The following is a 23,812-nucleotide window of genomic DNA, read 5'->3' on the forward strand; positions in this document are numbered from 1 at the left end:
GGGCTTTTGTGCATGGACCAGACCGGGGTGTGGAGGGGGGACATCCTGACTGGAGTGGGGTGGCATCCCCTGCCCCAGGGAGTTTTTGTAAAGGGAGGAAAGAAAGGGCTCTATTTTAGGATGAGAGAAAGGACAGCATGTTTGAACGCTGGTCGGAATCTTCCAGACAGAAGGATCTGCTGTTCCCTGTGTTCACATTCGAAAGTGCTTCTTAAAGATAGTAAGTGTCTGAAATTAACATCCGCCCTTTAACCTTCTTTTTTGCTTGTGGGCACAAGGGTACCTCCAAGTTTGCTGGGGCGCAAAGCCTATAAAATTTGGGAGCCTTTTTAAGAAACAGAACCCAGGACTATGAACGCACAGTGAGGTCCCAGTGTGGGAGGGACCTTGACCTTGAAGCTCATCAGCTCCCGGCCATCCGCCTCTGACAGCTCTGTGGTCCCGGCAGGTAAAGCACTGATGAAAAAAGTAGGGCCCGAGACCCTCCTGTTGCTCCCTCCTTGGCCGCACGTGTATGTCTCTCCCTGGACCCAGTGTCCAGGGTTCCTGTGACCTCACTCCTTACAGACCAAGTGACGTGGGACTGAGGGTTACGTGACACTTTACAAATTCCGTCAGGCTTCAGGGAACACCGCCACTTCCAAGTATGTTTTATAAATCGTTCACCACCACCAGTTATGGGAAAAGGATTTTGTATTTGAAACTTTCGGCCCAGTCCTGCAAGGTAAGTGGAACCCAGGAGTTGTTACTGAATGAGGGTTCTTTCTGGCTTTCAACTCTGCCACCTCTTAAAGTACTTGATGCGAATTGGTGAAAGTGGAAGAGGACAGGCTGGTTCAGAGAATCTGCGTATCTGTGTTACTGCTTCTGGGACTGAACATTTAAATATAACTGTTCTCATGGCAACCAGAAACTACAACTTCAGAGTTTCGTTTGGTTAGGGAAATAGAATTTGCTTGTGTGTTTGCAGAAGTACCTGCAGCCAGGCTGTTAAAGTAAATGTAAATGAGCTTGGATTATATGGTATTATCAGTGATTTTTATCTCTCGGTGGTACAACATGTGAGCAGGTTTGCATAACTTACAGAGTCCTGGCACAATATATGAGCAGGTTTGCATAACTGTTACAGAGTCCAAGTTCCACTCTGCTCGCCGCACGACAGGCCAATGAATCGGAGACGAGGTGTTGAGGTCAGGAATACGACTTTGTTGAGGCCAGGAATACAAGCCGGCAGACCGAGAAGACGGCAGACTAGTGTCTCTGAAAAACCATCTTATGGGGGTCTGGGTGCCGGTTTCTTTTATAGAATCAGAGAGGCAAGTACAGTAAAAAGAGAGACTAGAGAGGGAGAGACAGGGAGGAAGTAGAGTAAAAGGGCCACCAGTCTTGCAAAACATCTCCTGGAATGGCCAGCCTCCGGGAGGGGATGTGTTAATTTCTTCTTTCTTCCAGCCATTCACCAGTGGGTAGGGTTCCCTGAGGCAGGCCATTATGTACCATTGTAATAAAAAGAAGCAAGGAAAAGCAAAGGCTAAAGTCAAAGAAACAGATCCAACCTGGAGTCAGAATTGGCCCTTTCCTGTTACACTGCAGCCAGACATTGTTCAAGTGTCAACACACAGCTGGAGGAACTTAGCCGTACGTTTACCTTTAAAATGTCACGGATGGCCCATCACTGCCCTGTCTTCAACTCAGCCAAGTCCATCTTTAAAAGACCGTGTGTAATAAACATCCCACCCCGGACCAAATTAGTTACTAGATGCAAGTACAAGAAAACCAGCGTAAGCGGCGACTTAAGCAATAAAAGGATTCCACTGCATATGTTACTAGAAAGTTCAAAGGGAAAGGCAGCTTCAGGTACGGCTTGTTCTCGCAGCTCAGATGACCTGGTAAGGGTCCCCTTCACTCTCTCCGCTTTGCAGCTCTGCTACCTCAGGGCAATTTCATCCTTGGCAGGATTCTCTCATTTCCCCAAGGGCTAATGGCAACTCCTGCTTCTCATTTACATTCAATCTTCAAACAGAAGTCTGGGGCTTTAGTCCAGTGGGGCCAGCCGAGGCTGTGTGATCGCCTCTGGGACAACCATGAGGATGAGAACAGATCGAATCACTCTGGTTAGTTTGGGAAGGAGCTTCTAGCCCTGCCAGCAGCAGGGAGCAACTTCGAAGGTGGAGCTCACGTTTCCATGTGGACACTCACGTGAGAATGATTTTTGTCACTGTGACATACGGAATAGAGGTTTATCATAGTGAAAGCATGGACACAGGAACCAGACAGCCTGGCTTTAACCTCGGCACTGCACCTTACCAGCTCTGTGACCCTGGTGAGTTGTTTAACCTCCATGGGCCTCACTTTCTCCATTTGTGAAATGATGATGGTAATACTTCCTTATCTCAGAATTGTCCTGAGGGTTAAATGAGCTAGTGTGTGGGAGATTCTTCCACAGGGCCCGGTACATAGTAAAGACTAGGTACGTGTTTGCTCTGTGTCTATGTGTTTTTCATATGTAAAAGGAGGTAAATACTATTTGTTTAAAGGGCATGGGATAATCACCAGCAGGGAAACAGATCATAGCCAAACAGAGGCCTTAAGGGAAGGGCCTTGTTAACCACGAATAAACATGAGTAGTAGAGACAGTAGCTACTTCTTATTACCTAGGGTGCGTGCAAAGGAGCACCAGAGCAGGTTTAAATAGAGCTTAGTCTCTAAAGCAGGTGGAACATTCTGCTTGAAACACTGCATACTATTTGCACATGAATTCAGAGCTGATGACATTTGAAATTACATGGATTTCAAGCGAAAGAAAACCGATCACTGTTTGCAGAGTTCCGGGAGCTTGCTCTGTGGGTCAGAACCACGTGATGAGTACAAATTCTTCCCTAAGCTGAGTCAGGGCCTCTGCTGGGCTGCCAGCGGCCCTTGGCCAGGTCATGGGCAGGTGGTTGATGTCACCTGTGGACGGAAGAGAAGGGGCTTGCGGTTCTCCTTCCCTTTTCCTGCGCAGGCTGCCTCCAAGGTCACACACCTGACGTAGGACAAGGCCACTTACTGCTTAAAAAGAAGCTACAGCTTTCAGACTTAGTGGAGAGATTAAGCTGGCTACACCCTGCCTTCAAGTATTTTCTGGTCCCTTTTCCTCTCTCTCTCCATGCATCTCTCTCTGTACCTACACAGCTGTGACTATAGCTACCCGCCTTACAAACGGGCCTGAGTGAGTGCGGAGGCCACGGGTGGGAACTGGGGGCGGTTCTTTGCTGCTGGCAGTGTCACCATAGGCTGTCAGCTTAGGAGAAGGTGCCCTCCCCATCCTGAAGAGGTCAGAAGATAGTTACCCCGCAGCCAGGAGCAGCTTTAGAAGTGGAGAAGAGAAGCTTGGGCGCATCCTAGGGAACGTCCCAGCCTAGTCCGTGCTCCGCCCCGGGCCTCCAGGGTCCACCCAGCCGCTCATGACCTGACCCCCGGCCGGGACGGGGGGGCCTTGGCCGGAGAGTGGTTGGTAAGGCCAGTAACCTCCATATGACTGATTAGAACTGATTAACTTCGCATGACTCTTTTCTTGTGTGGTATGCGGGCCTCTCACTGGAGTTGTGTTGATTAATCTACCCAAGAGTCCCGGATGAAAGTCTCACTCTGAAAAGAGGTAAGTGCACTCATGGTGATTTTGGTAATAATCACAGAATGAATATCGCTAGGATGATCAGCTAGCTTGAATTTGATATCCGTGGGCTCAGAGAAAACTAAAGTCACACATTTTATTAGAATACACGTGCCCCGAGCTTTGAGCACAGCCAGCAAAAGTCCAGACTGACCAAGAGAATTTTAAAAAATGACTCTTTTGAAATGAAAGGTCCCTTCATTCATTCTAAGTGAATTATGTGTAGTCCCAGCCGGGCTTTGTACAATCATGGATACCGTGGATTTAAGCACAGAGATCGCAGTGTCTTGTAACATGTCACACTGTAGGAGGTCAGGAAGGTGCGAACTCTATGAGGGGTAAGAGGATGATGGAGAAACCACCTGTCAGATGTGTTGGTTTATCTTTATGAGAATATCTGGTGCTTCCATCTTCTAGAAAATGGAAGGTTAATCTCCTGGGAGACGATCCACAATTCCCCCTTTTCATTTAAAATGTTTACAGGCATTATTAGCTAAACAGAAGTTATTGGCAGAGGGTAAAAGCTATTTAAGCAGAGCTCTTCCAAAGAGTAAATGAGGCTGTTTCACTGGCGCATCTGAATTTAACTCCTATGATCTAGATCGGGAAATGAAACCAATAGGTGATAATCAAGGTGGCAGAAAAGCGTAATTCAAGCTGATGAAGTATGAGGCACGTATCCCCACTCTCCTTGGAAACATCAAGGAAAGTATATAAAGGTTAACCTGGCGCCTTTGTGATGTGTCTGTAGTATGTAAACTCCATTTGCGCGGCTCTAACTTCTCCAGCTAAAGCACACAGCACCAGTAACCGTGAATCAGATCTTTCGAGTTCATCCTGGCAATGACAAAGGATCATTTAGAAGCTGTCCTCCTTCTGGCCACTTGAGTCACTCAGGCAACTTGTTTACGACTCTGGGATCATGGCTTGAAAAAGCTGATTTAAGGCAGTAAATAATCTATTCACTAAGATGATATATCTAAATATATTCACAGAGCTCTTATCCTTGCAAAAACTATCAGATGTAGCTTGTAAATTAATCAGTATGATGGCATGGGAAGGTGTATTCGTCAGGGTTCTCCAGAGAAACAGAGCCAAGAGGAGAAGGAGATATTTATCTATCAGCTGATCCATCCGTCACCTATAAAGAGATTTCCTTCAAGGACTGGGTCACAAGACCGCGGGCACTGGTCAGTCTCCTGGTCAGCAGGCTGGAGCCGATGCTGAGGTCTCAAGGCAGAATTCCTTTTTCTCCAGTAAACCTCAGTGTTTGCTCCAAAGGCTTCTAACTGATTGGATGAGTTCCACCCATATCATCGAGGGTAATCTCCTTAAAGTCAACTGACTGCAGATATTAATCATGTCTACACAATAGCTTTACAGCAACATCTAGGTTGGTGTTTGATGGAAAAACTGGACACTCTAGCCTGGCCAAGGAGACAGGTATTTATCCACTATGGAAGCACTGACTGTGTCTCAGAAGGAAACGTGAGGATTTGTGCAGACTTGACTAACGTGGATTTCCTAAAGTCATTGACTACAGTTATCCACGGTCCCTTTTTCCTTACAGCTTTTAGAGTCATAGTGCAATTTAATGTTTAACTTCTGTTGCCGAGGGACAAACGTACAAATGTTAAAATGTATTTTTCCTTTGTCTCAGACTCTCTATGAACTTTAAGGAAATAATTGCCTTGAGGATAGACATCTGGACGCTTTTAAAAAATACCATTTGGAAAAGCTGAAAGATAAAGTACCTGAAGAGGCCTCTAAGAAGTGCGTGCCTGACACACTGAGAGGGATGGGTTTTTTGTGCTAATGTGTGCCTCAGGACTTCTTTAAAATGCCAGATTATTCTTTTCTTGGAGGGATGCAATCCGTTCTCTGTTGACTATTATCAAACATATAGATAAAAGCAAAATTTCAAATGCTGTTCTACAAAAATTATTTAATCATCTCTGGCCTACTGTGGAAATTCATTTGAGATGTGCTGATGGGTAGCTCTGCGGCCCTGCTTCGGCAGATGCAATCACGGCCAGCTTTATGAGAAAGTCAGTGTACTCATCTGTGCGATATATACTTTCGTGACAACCAGAGTACAGCCAAGGTCAGCCTTTTATGAAGGCAGAATATGGTTTGAACTAGGGGGCACTGAGAGGTCCTCGCCTGCCTTCCCAATCATATCAATTTTCTACTGGCTGATGATGGAAATGCTAACATTCTAACGTTTTCACTTTATTTTAAAGTTTTGATTCATGATAAAATGCAAATACCACTGGGAGAGGTAAATGAAATGGAAACTATCAACCATGTCCATTTTGGGTGACTGGGTTTCGGATCTTCCCTGATCTGATTTCACGAGGATGGAGGAAAGACGGGGAGGTGAACCGGCTCTCGGTGAGTGTGTAGGCACGGAGACAGACTTAACGTGAGATCATTGTGCTACCTGCCATCTTTTCCTCTACTCCCAGTTATATCCAGAACAGACCTGACTGCAACTGTTTTTAAAAATGTAAAAACAAAAGGAAGTATTTCAGTATAAGTTATACGACGTTAAAGTGCTAACGGTTCAAAGCATAACTACAGGATGTAGAAAGGATGTAGAAAGGTCTGGAGGTTGAGGGAGGGTATGTAGGGGGGCAGGGGGAATATCACGAAATAAGGCTGGTTAGGTAAGCAGAGGGAAGATCATTAAAGTTTAGGGCTCTGAGGTTTACACTGAGGATAACCGCTAGCTATCAAAAAGTTACAGGTGAGGCAGTATCAGATCATATTTGCAGGCAAATATGTAATACCTTTTAAGTATTTACATAAATGATTGACGCAAACATCAATTTCTGGAATAACCCTTCTGGGTACCTTGGTCTTACCAGGCTGCCTGATGCAGAGTGAAAGAAAAGAGAGACCCATTTTCAAGAAATATCCACTTCCCAGAGGTCCAGCTGTATTACAGACTTTGTTTCTAGTTAATTCCTTTGTGTCTGCTCAGAAAATCCAGTTTTACTTGAGCTGATTTGAGTGGCTTTCTAATTCTTGCAGCCCCAGCAATCCTTAATTAGTCAGAAAATGCCTGGAGAACGATTGCATGTGAAACAGGGAAATAAAAAAAAATGAAAAATGGGAAAGTATTTACATAACCAGGACCACCATAAGGTTGCATTATTATTTGGAATTTTTTGTTAGTCTTATTTATTGATTGAAATTTCTCTTTCTTCGTTGTCATTTTTAAGAGAGTAGATAGAGTATTAATTTCATGTAGCACTTTGAAAACACTCCATAAGTGCTTGTTGAATGAAATAACGGAACACATTTGAGTTACATTTTAGTAATTTTATATTTGGAAAGTGATGTATAAGGATGTGTTGCCTACGGTACTGAATTTGGAACACAGAGAGAAAAATCATGAAAAGTTGGAATCTCACAGAAATAGGAGCATATCATAAAAGATTTCTGAATCTTTGAGTAGAATTTACAAAGCATGAAATCATGTTTAGTGGTTATAAGTTTTAATCTTTTTGAGGGTCAGTCTATTCTTATTAGAAATAAACTGAAAGCTATTACCATGGTCATTTAGTCTATTGACGATTGGAAGCCAAAAAAACAATGGAAAAACTGACTTTCTCCACGTCAATTATTTACATATTCATACTGGGGGCGTGTTGGGGGGAGATTAAAGTAACACGAGCAGTTGAAAAATTTAATGTAAAAATTACAGATGCCACCTTTGCAGTCGCTCAGGGAGATTATGTACAATATTCAAAAAGTTGTGTCATTGTTCAAAGTACTTTCGTAACAACTCATCATTTGGAAAGGCTGCCTAAAATAAGGTCTGAGTCATAGGATATATAGCAAAGAGGGTGGCTGCCAATAGCTCAGTGTTCACGGGCGCTCAGATGCGGAAGCACGGTTTCTCATTATGCGTTCTCAGCCTTAAGTGCCCCCCGGGGCAGCCGCATTATCAGTTTCTGACATATCCTCCCAGAAATATATATGCCGTGACTGTGTGTCTCTGCATGCATTATTTATATACAGTGACATCATGTATATATTATCTATATATCATGTATAAATACATTTCCCTTCCTTAACACCTATGGCATTACAAAAAGCTTATATCCATGACATAAAGTTTATAAACTGCTGCACACGTTGCTTTTTTTCACACTTAGCAACATATTAGTGCTTGAGGAATATACTTCCGCAACATCCACATAAAATTTTATTTTATGAATGAGGCATAATTTATCAGTCCCATAGTGAGAGGCAGGCAGGTTATTTCCCATCTTTTGTAACGAATAAAGCTGAAATACCTTACACCTATGTCATTGACACACATGGAAATGTATCTGTGTGGGTAGTTGCTGGGTCAAAGGTCAGTGCTGGAGGAGGCCATCAGGTCACGGAGAAGACATGACTGCAGGCTGACCTCAGGCTGACCTGCCCGCCGGCCCCGGGCGGTCCAGGGCTCCTCCCTTCTCCTCACCCCTCCCCTGTCCTCAGGATGTGGGTTCTGGCCACCGCGCCCAGCGTGGGGACCACTTTCAGGGATGCAGCTTCGGAGAGTGATGTGGTACTGAGATCACCCCCGCCTCCACCACCCACCCAGGCTGGGCCTGGACCCTGCTGAGGCCTCTGGATGAACTTGAAGACTCCGCGGGGGCGGGGCGGAAGCGGAAACCAGCTTGTAAATTCCTTGCTTCTCACACCTGCCGCCTACGTGCCCTCCGTGTCCGTGCGGGTTTGCAAAACAACAGTACCTACGTTGTATGGATAAATATTGCCAAGTTGTCGGCTTAAGACGCCATCCCACTGTGTCATCCAACTTCTGACACGCTGACTTGAGAGGTGAAAGCAAGTTCTCAGCGCACTTTTCGTCACGTGTGAGTTGAGCTTCTCTTCACACTATTAACGCATTTCACGTGAATTATCTGTTCGTGGCCTTTAACCATGTTTTCCTATGAGTTTATTGGCCTTTTTCTAGAAATTCTACATGAGGGAAATGAGCTATGTGTGATGTGAGTTGGAAGAAAACGGTTCTTTTTATCTTGTTGGGGGGTTTACTCTTTTTAAACATATTCATTAGTTGTGATGTCTAATCTCTGACTGTTCTTGGAAGTGCATGTCTTGGTCTTTTGAGGGACAGGCAAGACTGACGGAGCATCGATGATGTTCTCAACGAAACATGACATGACTTTTTTTTTTTTTTTATGGTACGTGGGCCTCTCACTGTTGTGGCCTCTCCCGTTGCGGAGCACAGGTTCCCGGACGTGCAGGCTCAGCGGCCATGGCTCACAGGCCCAGCCGCTCCGCGGCATGTGGGATCCTCCCAGACCGGGGCACGAACCCGTGCCCCCTGCCTCGGCAGGCGGACTCTCAACCGCTGCGCCACCAGGGAAGCCCGGCGTGAATTTTTCGTTAGCTGTTTTTGAAGGTAATTCCCAAAGAGGAGCTTCAAAATGTTTGGAGCCGTGTTCCAAGCACGTAACTTCTCAAGGTTTGTGTAACTTCCCAAGGTGACCATTATGAAAGATGACACTTCTGTAGGTATAAACTCCATCCCGTTTGTTAAAAAAATATTCTCCTGATTTTAGAGTCACCCCAAAGCTCGGCAGAATCCTGAATACTTGTCCTCTATTGGATGTTTGGTTGGCAAGGATTTCGCTCATCCTGTAGATGTGCTTTCATCCTCTGGATAGGGCCTCTTGCAGGGCAGAAGTTTTAAACTTCAGTGAAATTGCCAATTTATCACATTTCCCTTTCATGGATGATGCTTTTGGTATCAGTCTGCGAACTCTTTGCTTAACCCGAGATGCCCAAGGTTTTCTTTCATTTTTTCCCTAAAAGTTGTATAATTGTATGTTTAAGTCGGTGATCCAGGCAGTGGTGGGTGGTCCTTACCAGCTAAGGGTAGGAATGTCTGGGCCACTACTTGACTTCCTGGACAGCATCCCAGACAGGGTGTTGGGCCTTTGTCCCAGCCTGTGGAGCGCACATCTTGGCCCCCTACTTAGCCTTTGCCTGCATGGTTGTGAGGGGGGCGGGTGGAGGACACCAGTTTCTCTGGTTTTTAGTTGGACTGGAGCAGTTGTCTGTTGTCTGAAAGTTTTCTGCCTGCTTGGCTGCCCCTTCCCTGCCTTTGACCAGACAGAGCAGGCTTCCGCCGTTGTTGTTTTTTCTGTCTGCTTCCGGTGCCATTTCTCAGTTGTAGCTTCTTCAGTTCAAAGACGGGGACACATGTGGCCGAAAGGGACCCCTGGGGCTCACACCGCCTTATTCCTTGGTTCCTGACCAATCTTCCTCTTCTCTCCTCCACTTAGAACCTTTTTGTTTTTGTTGTGTGTATTCCATCCAGGATTTTTAGTTGTTCTTCTCTGGGGGTATAGGGAGACATGCTACTGCAGTTTCCTGGAAGAGGAAGGTGACATAACATTTTAAAATTAAAATACTCTTCAATGCAGAAATGTTTTATGATTTTTCAAGTTGTGCCAGTTTCCACATCTACTTTCTAAATTTAGGAACATTTGAGACTCAGCAGGACCTCCGTGAAATCCGACCCCAAGGCCTTTCCAGTCTTTTTTTGCGAGTTTGCTTCCCGAATGCCCAGGCATATCCAGCTTTACCCCTGGGAATAACCTCCCTAATGACCTTTTTTTCGGATTCTAAAAAGCTCTGGCTACCTGGGAAACACGTACCCCATAGTTACTGTCCGTTACCCAGGACTCTTAAAATGAAACAAGAAGGCAAGGGGGTTGAAAATAAAGACTGATCACTGGTGCTTCTGCCTATTTGACCCCTATTTAAGCCTTTGCTGGCAGCTGGGTGTACTCCTGTCCTCCGGTGAGGATTCCTGAATTTTTAAGGAAGCGTCACTGTGACGTGGAGACATCTGTAGACAGTCTTTGATTCTGTATTTTTACATTCTCCCAAAATCGTGATTAATAAGGACATACAAACTGTCCGTCCTCACACCTTTACATCCTGAAGTGAGGGATAACACTAAGAGTAGGGTTGTAGAGAACTGAGTGGTAAATTTGAACGAACCTGATCCATGCAGCTCAGTACTGCAGGTGGGGTTCCATCAGAGCCTCCAGACAAGAGGCAAGAATTCTGAGCTCTCATTTTGCTACTTTGTAACTTGGATACATTATAGTCACCTGTTTCTAACTTACTTCCTCTGTTGCTTAAAAGTAAGGTGATAATATTCACAGCTTAATTATGTGACTCCTGAAGCAGAGATTTTTGGAAGTTCATTTATTTTAAGCGGTCCCAGCCATTAGCTGGTAAAGTTAAGGCCTTAAAAGTCACTTAATTTCTTCTAGGCCTCCGTTTCCCATCATTTAAATGGTAGGTTGAACTTGATTTTCTCTCTGCAAGGTCCTTCCCAGCTCTGAGTCCCATGACTGTGCTGTTCGGAAGAGAGCAGTGTTTAAATGCAAGGCATTGCGATTACCACTTTCTTTTTTCGTTGTTTAATTATGGCTGTGTGAGAACATGCTTCCTCTTCTCAGGCAAGCCTTCTTCAAATGCAAATTTAAAAGTTACAGAATTACTTTCTTTAATCCCATGACTCCTTACAAAGTAAGAATTAGGGAGGATTATGAATCATATTAGGGATTTTGGGGTGCATTTTTAGCATGTCCTTTGCTCAGAAATAATCCTATTGATAGAAAGTGAGGCCCATCCAAACATGGCAGAAAGTAGTGCATTGAGATAACGCATTGTGTGACTACATTTCGGCCAGAAGGAGTGATTAAAAAGTGAAGAATATGAATGGTATAAACTTGAAAAGCTGTGAAAGTCATGGCACAAGGCCCATTTTTATTTTCATGGCACTAGACAAAATATATTTATAAATATTGCTATTGGCGAAAAACTTGTTAAATGTCTGTGCCAATAAATATTCGAAATATATAAAGAGAGTAGAGCATCCCACTTTCTAGACTTCGAAAGGCTGAAGGAAAAACTGATTTATCAATAATTATGTAAAATTGATAACGACAGGAGATTTTATTCCCATCTTGGAACCAAAACTGGTCTTGTTGAAATTGACCCTGTGCGACTCCAGGGTGCAAATCCTTTCCCTGTCCCCCGTTTCTTGTTTGTAGGAAATAGGCTTCATTCAACCTCCAAAGACCTTCCCTGAGTTCCAAAAGGCAGAGTCAAACTGTTGCTGGTCAGGGAAGGGAGGGGATGCAGAAAGAAAGGAGGAACAGTCTAGAAAAAGTAGTGCTGCCTTGGGACAGGGTCCTGGTTCCACGGGAAGGCATGTACACAACAATATCTCTGAGTTCTTCCGCAGGAGCTGAGGGTCCCACTCAGGTGGAGGAAGGGAACTGCAGGCTGAGCACAGGATTCCTGGAGCTCCGCCCTGTGACCTCACCACCAGCCAATCAGAAGAAAGTCACACGCCCTGCACAGCCCTCACCCCAAAGGTTTTTTTCAGCACGAGCCACCCTTTCTCTTTGCCTGGCCCCGCAATAAACCTTTCTCTGCTCCAGACTCTGATGTTGTGATTCGTTTGGCCTCACTGTGTATGGGGCGCACAAACGAGTTCCGTAGCAAAATCGGCAAAGACCCCGTCAGCTCCGTGTCTCAGTCTTCACTTCCCTGGACTACAGTTAGCAGGTGACAGATTTGATCTCTCCCCTCACTGTGCATTGACCTGACCTCCCCCATCGGCAGAAATACCTGCTCAGCTGTAAAGAACAACATTCTCCCAGCATCAACAAGATGACTCCTAAAAAGATAACGTTCCTTCTTATTGGGTCTTTTGTAGAGACGTGGGTGGATCTAGAGACTGTCATATAGAGTGAAGTAAGTCAGAAAGAGAAAAACAAATATCGTATGTTAATGCGTATATGTGGAACCTAGAAAAATGGTACAGATGAACCGGTTTGCAGGGCAGAAATAGAGACACAGATGTAGAGAACAAATGTATGGACACCAAGGGGGGAAAGTGGTGGTGGGGTGACGGTGGTGGTGGGATGAATTGCGAGACTGGGATCGACATATATACACTGATGTGTATAAAATAGATAACTAATAATAACCTGATGTATAAAAAAAAATTAAATTAAATTAAAGAAAAAGATAACGTTCCTTCTTGATCTTGCAAGGGGTCATGATGACCCCACCCCCTTTGTACTAGCAGATCTGGATTGTGTAAACTCTCAATAATACGTCATTTAACATACAGCCTCTGTCTTGAAAAATATAACTGTGTTTTGACTTCTCATGGGCAGAGCAGTTCTCAGAGCGTTAGGAGATGCTGTTCCCTGGTTATAATCCTCGGTTTGGCTCGAATAAAATTTTCCATTTCTTTCATAGATTGATTAATTTTTCATCCACACACCCTGATCGAATTGCTTTCTTCACGTTGATGATGTTAAACTTCATCTGAGCCCTGTTCTCCCAGATGGTGGTGATGCATTCTGGGAAATGGCTGAGCACATATTCTGAGAGATGAGACCAAACTCCACCTTCCCCAAGAATTCTCTCCTTTCAAGAAACTCCAGGTTTCCTCCCTCTTGCTTGAAACCTTCTTCATTCGTGCACTTATCTCTATCACAACGGCCTGAATAAAATCATCTACTAAATTGTCCGGTGCACTTTTGTCTTTCACAGCTGGTGTCTTGAATCGGATGGGTTGGACCTTGTCTTGGGATCTGCGTTTCCTCCATCTGGGTAACAAGGCTCTCGGACCCTCTGTGCTTTGTTCCTGCTGGGCCACCTGGTGATGGTGAGTTTTACTCTTGGTCCTGTGCTCGGGACACTTGTTCATCGACAGCTTGGTGTGGGTTTGAGTTCGGTTCTTTTGCGTACTTGCTTGATTGTAGATGCTGAATTCTTTTGGTTCTGTGGCCTAACCACTTGGTGATCTCTTGGTCTATTTGGTGCTCAAATTAAGAATGAAGAATTTCATGCCCAGTGGGAAGTGGTAAATTTTGTGTTTCTGTGTTTATGCTTGATCCATGGCTGCGGTTTTAGAGTTAAAACTGTCAGCCTTCCCTCTGTGTCTATATAGACTTATATGTCTAATTCAGAAAGGCCTTTATTTTTTATTGTGTAAGTATTGGTATTTTCTACCTACTGCGGGTATTACCAAATTAGATTATAAAGTTTCTTAATGAAGCTCTATCCTGATTAGTTTGCAGATAAATAAAAGCGCTTATATAAATTCAATTCAGTTTTTTAAATTCCTAGGAATTAAGTAAATTGAACCTGTAATGCTTTCAATGTGAAAAAAGTTATTCTTTTGGAAAATAATTTGAACATGTTTTAAGAATTCAAGCTCACATAATTTAGATAGGTCTTTGGCAAACAAGACTAGTTTAACACTAGTCGGTTTACTAGTGTTAATAAAAACAAACCGTGTGTTCTCTGAGTTACCAGTGTTCAGTAAATATATGTTGATTCTACTTGGGTATATTCTTCCTAAACCTGTACAGGACTTATTGAATAAGCTCGCCATTGCTTCTAGTAAATTTTTAAGGTTATGAAAAATGCAAAATTACACTTAACCAGAATTGAATAATTATTCTGACAAACTTTATTTCAATAGTAATTACGTTAACTTGAAGATAATGTCCAGAATTTTTTGTACCTTAAAAATCTAGAACTGATGTTAAATTGAGTTAACAGACATTCTTTATTTATTTAATGAAAAGTACTTTATTTATTTTTAATTAATTAATTAATTTATTTATTTTTGGCTGTGTTGGGTCTTCGTTGCTGCGCGCGGGCTTTCTCTAGTTGTGGCTCGCAGGGGCTACTCTTCGTTGCGGTACACGGGTTTCTCAATGCAGTGGCTTCTCTTGTTGTGGAGCACGGGCTCTAGGCACGCCGGCTTCAGTAGTGGTGGCACACGGGCCCAGTAGTTGTGGCTCACGGGCTCTAGAGCACAGGCTCAGTAGTTGTGGCCCACGGGCTTAGTTGCTCCGTGGCATGTGAGATCTTCCTGGACCAGGGCTCAAACCTGTGAACCCTGCATTGGCAGACGGATGCTTAACTACTGCGCCACCAGGGAAGTCCTGAAATGCAGTATTTAAATGACATCTATTTCTCCTTGCCTGACACCTCCAGAATTCTGAAACTCCTCGAGTCTTCTTATTTCACGGCAGTATAGTTATTTTCACAGGTTCAAAAGAGTCTGATCTCCTTGTTAAGAGGACATAATTAGAAACACTGGTTATGCAATCAGGACTTGGCCTGGAATGTCCTATTTGAGAATGATGCTCGTTGAGTGACTTTTAAGGAGCTACGGGTGACTTTATATGGAGCTGGTGCTTACAAACTCCTTTAGGAAAAACTGTCTGGTTCTTAGCTTCTAGGGCTCCTAGCCTTACAAGTGAGTAAGGGTGGTCACTTCTTGACAGACTCAGGAATCTTAGGATCTTTTGGAGACCTCAGGAAGAGAGGGATTCACCCAACTCTACACATCCTGCAGGTGAAATATGATGTCAAGTTCTTGTCTTGTCTTCTTCGTCTTAAGAGGATTTTATAATCCAATCTGAGATTCCTTATGAAAACTTTAAGCAAAGCAGTCTTAAGAAGACCTATGGTAAATTACAATTTTTGTAACACCTACGTATAAAATGAAGCCAAGTCCAATGAGACTAGCCTTAATTTGTGAACAAGAATAGTCTTTCTTTGAGTTTGCTTTTGACCAAAAGGCTGTAGAGAGAAATTTTGTTTCAGTGGAAAATCGTGCCTCATCTATAGCACGCCCTCCTGAGTCATCAGATTCCAGCCTTGTTCATTGTCTTTACACCATGTTACATATTTATAAATCGCAGGTAACTGATGGATATGCAAACTCTTTTTTCTTTTTTTCTTTGTGGCCATGCTGCGTGGTTTGCGGGATCTTAGTTCCCTGAGAGGGGATTGAACCCGTGCCCCCTGCAGTGGAAGCACGGAGTCCTAACCACTGGACTGCCAGGCCTGCAAACTCTTTCTTTCAGCTTGCCTCTCAGCTGAGTCTCCACAGGATCTGAAGAGGCCCTGAGAGCTGAGACCCAATGACCTGAGAGGAACTCAAGGGACTTAGCCTGCTGTGTTGCTGACCATCACCGGTGGGAAGTCTCGCCTGACAAGTTGCTGAATGGTCACTAAGGTAGTTCGGTGAGAAGCCCAGACCATGCATGCCCTCGATGTGAGCGGTGGCCAAGACCATGGATGACGTCACCAAGAACGTGGACATGTTGGCTTCGAGAAACCCAGCCAGTGCTGCTGATGGAATGCAGGTTTTGTGGGCATCCAGGAGTGCATGGTAGAATGAGTGACTTCCTGTAGGCAGGGGACGCAGGGCGAGGGCTTCTGTCTGGTTCCTGGATCATATGCCTGGTACCTGGAACAGCCCCTAGCACAGGGCAGTCACTCAATAAATAATGGTTGAATAAATGATTGTCAGTACAACAAAATGAATCCTTTTTGATAGTCTTGTCTGCTGGAACTTTTATTACCAAGTGGAAGAAACTCAACTGGAACAAGATGAATGAAAAGGAGATTTAATGAGGCAATGAAATTGAATGAAATAATGAAATAATACAAGGGTGAATCTTTGCCGTGGAACCCAGCGCAGCTGTAAGAAGGATGGGGATACAGAGAGGCCGCAGACTCACCTGGGTCAGGAATTTGAGTGCTGTCGGACTCTCTCCCTCTGCTGCGTCACATTGGCTCCCCCTTCACTCTGGCCACAGCTTTCTTCACTGGCTTCCGAGTTCCCTAGATTTTTGTTGCATGGGTAGTCAACAAAGAGAGGGCTCTTCCTACTTCACAGCCCGAGCCTAGCTATTCCAGGGAATGGAGTCCCCTTTCACTAGCCAGGTTAGACACTAAAAACAATGCATGTAAACCACAGGCAGATGTTCTCAGAGTCACTGCTGGCGAGTGGTAAGTAATTTCATACGGCAACTCAGGTCTTTAGAAACCTGGGGGTTGCTCTTCTTGGTGGTGTCAACTCAAAACACCAACAATCAATCCATAATAAGGAATAGAAAAGGGTTTTATTCAAGCCAGCCTGAGGAGTACAGCCTGGGAGGCGGCCTCTCAGCGGCTCTGAGGACCACTCACTGAAGCGCGGATCTCACCCAGTCTTACACCTTATCAGAATGAAGACTGTCAGACGCGGCAGGGGTGCATCCTTCAAGGGTGCAACAGAGACAGAGTTAGTATGAATACAGCAAGCCAGCAGCAGGACGCCGGTGTCTGGGAAGGGAACCTTGTCTTTGGGGCAGGAGTGCGAACGTGGGTGCCGCAGGAAGGGAGTTAATTCCCCTTATATTGGACATTTTTCCCCTAATGGTTAAGGCAGATGTGCTGTGTGCGTTTGACAGGCCCCGAGTCAGGCTGCTTGAGTTGACACAAAGCACAGCCTGAACCACGTATAAGCCAAAAGGACGTCCCCATGGCTCGACCTGTGCACGTTTTCTCCATCAGTGGCCCAAGGACAAGTCACGTTACCCAGAATAGGCTGCTCTCTGGGGACTCTCCTGAGGTTTTCCCTCTTCTGGATGAGACAGGGATGATATTTGGTTGGAAAGACTTTCTGGCCAAAACAAGCCCTGTCGTGCTGCATGGGCATGTGACCAGCATATGGGGACTCGAGTAGAATTTGTTCAAGCGTCGGGACAGAGCCCAAGGAAAACCCTGTCTGTGCTTGCAGACCCCCCTGTGGCCTACCTTATAGTTTGTATATTTTATTGGGATATAATTTTTATGCTGTAAGAGTCTTGCTTTTGAAGTGTACAGTTCAATGATTTTTAGTATATTTACTACCACTGTAATCCAATTTTAGAACATTTTCATTTTCCTAGGAGATAAAACCGTACCTATTAGCAATCACTGCCTATCTTCCCTCCCACCCCCAGCCCTAGGCAACCACTGATCTACTTCTATCTCTGCGGATTTGCCAGTTCTGGACATTTCATATAAATGGAATCATACAATCTGCGATCTTCTGTGACTGGTTTCTTTCACTTAGCTTAATATTTTTGAAGTTCGTTCCCCTTGTAGCATGAATTGGTACTTCATTCCTTTCTATTGCCCAACAGAATTCCATTGTACGGATAGACTACCTTTTAAAAAATACATTCCTCAGTGGATGGACCTCTGGGTTATTTAACTTAATTGTATTTTTGGGGGGTTGATGAATTAATTTCATTTTTTCACTAAAATGGCATTTATCTCAAAACAAGTTCCTGCCTTTTTAGTAGACAGTTGTTTTACAGTCTGACCTAATTTAGATTTACCTTGAAAATAATTCTTTCAAGATTTTTTTTTCAATGTTGTCTCACCTCCAAAGAACTAACAGTAAATTTAGAGAGAAGAGGGAAAAGGTGAAAATTTTATTTTATCATTGTTTCTACATTAAAATTTTTGTTTTGCTATCTTAGTATACACTTGTTTTACTGTGAGCCATCTGAAAATATATATTTTTTTTCTTGAAGAGGAGATGTGTAAATAAGTAAAGATAGACCATTTTTCAAAATGGGGAGTCATCTTTTATGTGCTGTGCCCTAGTTTAGAGAATATGAATAGATTTTGTTTCAGGGGTATTTTGTGCCAGTGTTTGAGCATCAAGACTTTAGATGTTTTGGGGTTTGTACAAAATGTTTGCATTTCTAAAGCAAAATAATACAATTTAATACTTTTCTAAGAACTCCATTTATCAGTGAGCTAATTGCTAGCGTTGTATAATAGTTTGTCTCAGACAGAGTGTGGATTCACCCTATAAACGTCTGGAAGAAATATTTTGAAAATATGCTGACTTAATTGCTTCCACGCAATTTTCCCTTAACATCATTACACGGAGAGGCAGAGGCAGAAATTGGCATTTATGCATGAATACCCATTTATAATTTCTCGTTTTGTGCATAATAATACAGGCCGTGATGTATTTTCTTGAACCTTAACAAGCCATACTTTTTTTTTTTTTTTTTTTTTTTTTGTGCGGTGCGCGGGCCTCTCACTGCTGTGGTCTCTCCCGTTGTGGAGCACAGGCTCCGGACGCGCAGGCTCAGCGGCCATGGCTCACGGGCCCAGCCGCTCCGCGGCATGTGGGATCTTCCCGGACCGGGGCACGAACCCGCGTCCCCTGCATCGGCAGGCAGACTCTCAACCACTGCGCCACCAGGGAAGCCCTGGAGTAGAATTCTTGAATGATTTTCGGTGTGTTTAGGAATCCATGCTGATGGATGTGGGGATGAGGGAGAGAGAGAATTGCAAATATTTCTGAATGTTTTTTCATCTAATTAGAGCAGCACACCCCTTTAATTCTCGCCCAGGTGTACGCATCTTCATAAAAGGAATCGCGAGATGTGAGCTTTGAGCAGAGGGCTCCAATTCTTAAGTATGAGGATGTTAGCTTCAAGCCCACTTTGAAGAAGCCTCTTGTTAAGGGTTTTAGTTTTTATTTATTTATTTAATTTATTTTTTATTTTTGGCTGTGTTGGGTCTTCGTTGCTGCACGCAGGCTTTCTCTAGTTGCATCGAGCGGGGGCTACTCTTCGTTGCGGTGTGTGGGCTTCTCACTGCGGTGGCTTCTCTTGTTGCAGAGCATGGGCTCTAGGTGCGCGGGCTTTAGTAGTTGTGGCTTACGGGCTCTAGAGTGCAGGCTCAGTAGTTGTGGCACACGGGCTCAGCACTTGTGGCACACTGGCTCAGTTACTTCGTGGCATGTGGGATCTTCCCAGACCAGGACTCGAACCCATGTCCCCTGCACTGGCAGGCAGATTCTTAACCACTGAGCACCCAGGGAAGCCCCTAGTTAAGGACTTTAGATATAATTGTTTGATTACCTTTCATTTAAGTTGTCTTTGAGTAGTCCATTGTCTCTGGGCAGCGTATTAGATGCTTGTAGCCCATCTCTTCTGTGACAGCTGATTTCTATGAAACCGTGAGAGCTGCTTAGGCGGCGGGTACTTTGCACGAGCACCACCGCTCGGGGATCGTACTCTTGATGGCTGAAGCGCTTTAGCTCACTTCACGTCTCTGCTGGTTGCATTTACAGCAGAGATCAGCAAGGGTTAGTAATTGTCCTAAATCTATGTGGCCTAGCATTTATTAGTCTATTTATTTTAATTATAGTGCTCCACGTGTGTGGTTGTTAAAAAGTCCTCACTTTCAGCTTGAAAGTGATAGGACATGAGAGGAACAAGCTTGTAAGCCCCCAGTGAGGCTTTCGGCTTCCCCTTTTCAGAGAGGGCATCGGCAGCGATGGTTATTAGTGGCTACTATCAGCTCCATCCTGGCTGGACACCACAGGGGAGGGTTCTGTTAATGAAATTCACAATTTGTAAAACACCCCTGAGTCATCCATAGTGAGCTAAGTGTGGGAGCTGATTGACCAGCTAGGAAGTTATTGCGATCAAGACCTGGAATGTTGGCGGCTTGGCCTGGGAGGTTCCCGAGGGACCCAGAGATATTCACATCATCCCAAGGTAGGGCACTAAGACTGGAAATAAAAGCGAAACGCTTTCTAGGAAAAGCCAGTTATGAGTCTAGTTATTGTCTATCATTTATTACTTGCACAAAGGGCAATAATTGCTAAGGTACTTTATTGCCTATTTGGAGCTAAATGTACCAAAAGGGAGATGCTTAACAGATGACAAAGTGAAGAAATTCCTGGCTTTTGAATCTGTGTAGATATATTGGGATGGAACAAACACCACACTAGCTCTGCACATCATAAAATGACACTCCGGTGTCAGTTACAAGAACCACGGTATCTATAAAACAAGGTACGTGCAGAGAGCGGAGTCTCTTCTGCTTTCCCAGGACTCAAGACATTCTTCAACTACACCCACGGCCATAACTTCACCACAAGTAGACTGCTCATAATAAGTTTTGGAGGATATTTTCCTATCAAAAAGCCTACGTTCTTAACGAGCCATTGTGTATAATGTTAGAATCTTTAGCTCTTTATTCTTGTCTGTATGTCCACCAACATGAAAGTGAAAGTCCTGGTGCGCTGAACCGTCTCTCACTGCGGATACCAAATTGTGATGAATTACCTCTGCAGAGTGTTGTGTTACCTTACTTGCTCACTAGACTGCACAGGGTACCAGTTGGCCCATCACAGTTGGTGTGGATAAAGGTAGCTAGTAGGCAAAATGAGAGAGGAATTCAAATCTTACGTGTAAGTTAACCATCCACAGTTACACTTGTAAGTGGACAAAAGTAACTGTGCACGTACAAGGGTCCAGAGGCAGTCATCACTTCTCCTGCCCGGACAGACAGCACACCTGGAAATCATTACCTCGTGTACCAGCTGTCTCTAGCAGCATGGAATCCACTGCAGCGTTTAAAAAAATGACAGCAAAGAGCGTCTTACATACTGAGCTGCTTGGTGTAACAGACCAAGGCCTTTGGGCAGGGACAGAAATCCATTTCAAACTACTTGATCGTAGTGTAGGCCTCCAAACGTTGTTAGTTCATTTAATTCCATCACAAACTTGACCGTTGTAGGTTCTTTCTAAATTCTCTGCAAAACGAAAATCCTTCCATAGGATTGGGTCTGACGTGGGATTAAACTCTTGTAAGTTGAATTTGAGGAATCTATAAGCAAAACCATTATGCAGTCATGACCAAAGCTCATTGACCACAAAAAATCATCGAGCTCCACGAGAACCTGAAGATTATTAGGGAAACCTGCAATAGATAGCTCTAGAAAATAATAATAACGATAGACACAAAGTAAGAAAAACACTATTAATAATTAAATAGCAACAATAATTATTATTCAGAAATCCACTAACTAGTTTCCCATTTCTCAATATGTCGTTTCATGCTCAATGTTAAAATCCAGGCCTGCTGGTCTGTTAAAGAGATAATGTTCCACTAATGAGGTAATATTCCGTTGTCTTGGTCAAGTCCACATGGGGATTTGTGAGATGAACTAAAATGAATTTCAGCTGTTTCTCCATCTCATCTTGGCTCACTTTTTTTTTTTTTGGCCTAGCTGCACGGCTTGTGGGGTCTTAGTTCCCCGACCAGGGATCAAATCCATGCCCTGTGCAGTGGAAGTGCAGAGAGAGTCCCAACCACTGGACCTCCAGGGAATCCCTCTTAGCACGTTTATATCATATACATGCACGTTTGCCAAGAACGCTGTTGCCATTAGCAGCTTTCCTCTAAGGCCAATCTACATGTCATGGAAACTTCCAGAGATCCCACAATGAGGAAGAGAATCATTCTGTTCCGGCTGGACGCTGGCTGCAGTGGAGTCATCTGGTTTGTTTCCATCACAGTGTAATGAAAGGGATACTTAACCCTGAGAGGGAATGGAGGAGGTGCTGTTGTGTGAGCTGACGATTAGGGCAGTGGCTTAATATTAATCTTCTTCCATTATTTGAGATTCTGCAGCTGCTTCCCATAGAATTTGTTCTGAGGCTAGAGAGACTAGTAATTTCTCAACAATAAATGACTGTCTTGTGAAGACAACCTTGCATGTATATATTATTTGACAGTGTTAAATATTATTTGTTGTTATATATTATTTGACGGTGCTTTTCAACTCCTGTATACAGTTTTTGAAGGCAAGACCCCCTAAATATATATAATAGCATATTATATATAATGTATGTAAATTATACAAACTATTGCAACTCCTCTTAAAGATATTTCTTACAATAATATACGGCATTGAATGCTTCTAAATGAATAGACTTTTATAAGCTAAAAATAATCATGTTCAATGAGTTTTTTTGTTTTTTTTTTTTGCGGTACGCGGGCCTCTCACTGCTGTGGCGTCTCCCGTTGTGGAGCACAGGCTCCGGACGCGCAGGCTCAGCGGCCATGGCTCACGGGCCCAGCCGCTCCGCGGCATGTGGGATCCTCCCGGACCGGGGCACGAACCCGTGTCCCCTGCATCGGCAGGCGGACTCTCAACCACTGCGCCACCAGGGAAGTCCGAGTGTTTTCTTTAAAACGTGTAACTGATATCCTGCTGCAGGTGGTGACTTCGTTGTTTTAGCCTTTGGCAGCCAGCAGGATTCTCAGGATCCTGGGCTAGTGACACAGCTCCTCTGTGTCCGATTCCTCCTTTGAAGAGGAGAAGGTCAGCTCAGGTTCTCACTAAGACCCTCTCTACCATGTGTGGAGTGACTCTACCATGTACCTGTTGATTGATTAGCTGATTAATCAGGTTCAAGGGAAACACTTGTTGGTTACATTGTTCAATTAGTGGACATTAATACTACTTATATGAAATTACCACCCAGTGTTCCCTGTCTCCAATCTCTTTTGAATTCTTAAAATTTTCTTCTTTGGAACATAAAATGTGCTTGCTCTTTTAGGATTATAATTCTCTCCTTGACTTCTACTCATAAAAAATTATTGAAAGAAGTCTTAGGAACTGTGCCATTTTTTCAGATACTTCTGGAAAAGTGCAGGCGCTCTGTAGATGGTAATGTGTCAGCCTAATTACAATCCAGTAAAGGACAGTAGTCGCATGATAAATAATGTGCCTCCCCTGTTTTGACTGAGATTTGATTGTGTTGCATTGATTCAGTTACGACGCCTGCCTGATCCCACAGACCACACGTCTACGTGAAGTGAGGTGGCGAGGGCTCAGGAGTCCGGCTCCAAAGCAGTAGGACCAGCAAAGGCAGCAGCAGGGGAGGGTCGGTGGCTGTCTTCCTGCAGCAGGAGGATTTCATCTGTGCGTTCCGAGGTCACATTCCCATGACCAAGACAGTCCTCCCAGCAGGGCTGAGGGGACGCGGCGGCTGCACGTTGGTGCACGTGGGGCTCGTGTTTGCTGGGCTTTCTGCCAGTCTTCGTGACCACAGCACCTTAGTCTGGGATTGTAAAAATGGAGTGAAACCGTTCCTTGTGGACGTTGTTCTAGCTCCACCCTCAACGTATCTTGGTTACCCATTTAACAGGTTCTGAGTGAGTGGTTTCTTTGACTCGGCTGGCTTCCTGCTTTGCCAATTCGTGTTGATCATGCTTTAGCTTAGCTTTCTAAACGTTGATGAGGACCCCCATCTCTTGCTGCAGTGAGGCTGCTCGATCTGCCGAGTTGTTTTAAGGGCTTAGAAAGTCTCTTTCTGAGGGCTGTTCTCTTTCTGTCCAGTTTCTTGTCGATATAAACAACGAATCGACATCTCGTACAACTGTCTTTGTTTTCTATGTAATTTCTGTGGGATAGATTCTAAG

The 23,812-nt window shown here is 44.2% G+C and overlaps 1 protein-coding gene across 1 annotated transcript in view; it reads left to right on the forward strand.

Moving 5' to 3' along the window:
* Positions 1 to 589: 589 nt before the first annotated feature.
* The window catches only part of GALR1 (galanin receptor 1), an 86,470-nt gene continuing 63,247 nt past the window's right edge, over positions 590 to 23,812 (forward strand). Inside the window, exons 1-2 of the transcript XR_009521833.1 lie at positions 590 to 724; positions 13,277 to 13,391. The gene's annotated coding sequence lies outside the window, so the exon portion shown is untranslated. The remainder of the gene's footprint in view (positions 725 to 13,276; positions 13,392 to 23,812) is intronic.

This window comes from Delphinus delphis, chromosome 13 (assembly GCF_949987515.2).
Source record: "Delphinus delphis chromosome 13, mDelDel1.2, whole genome shotgun sequence".
Lineage (NCBI taxonomy): Eukaryota > Metazoa > Chordata > Mammalia > Artiodactyla > Delphinidae > Delphinus > Delphinus delphis.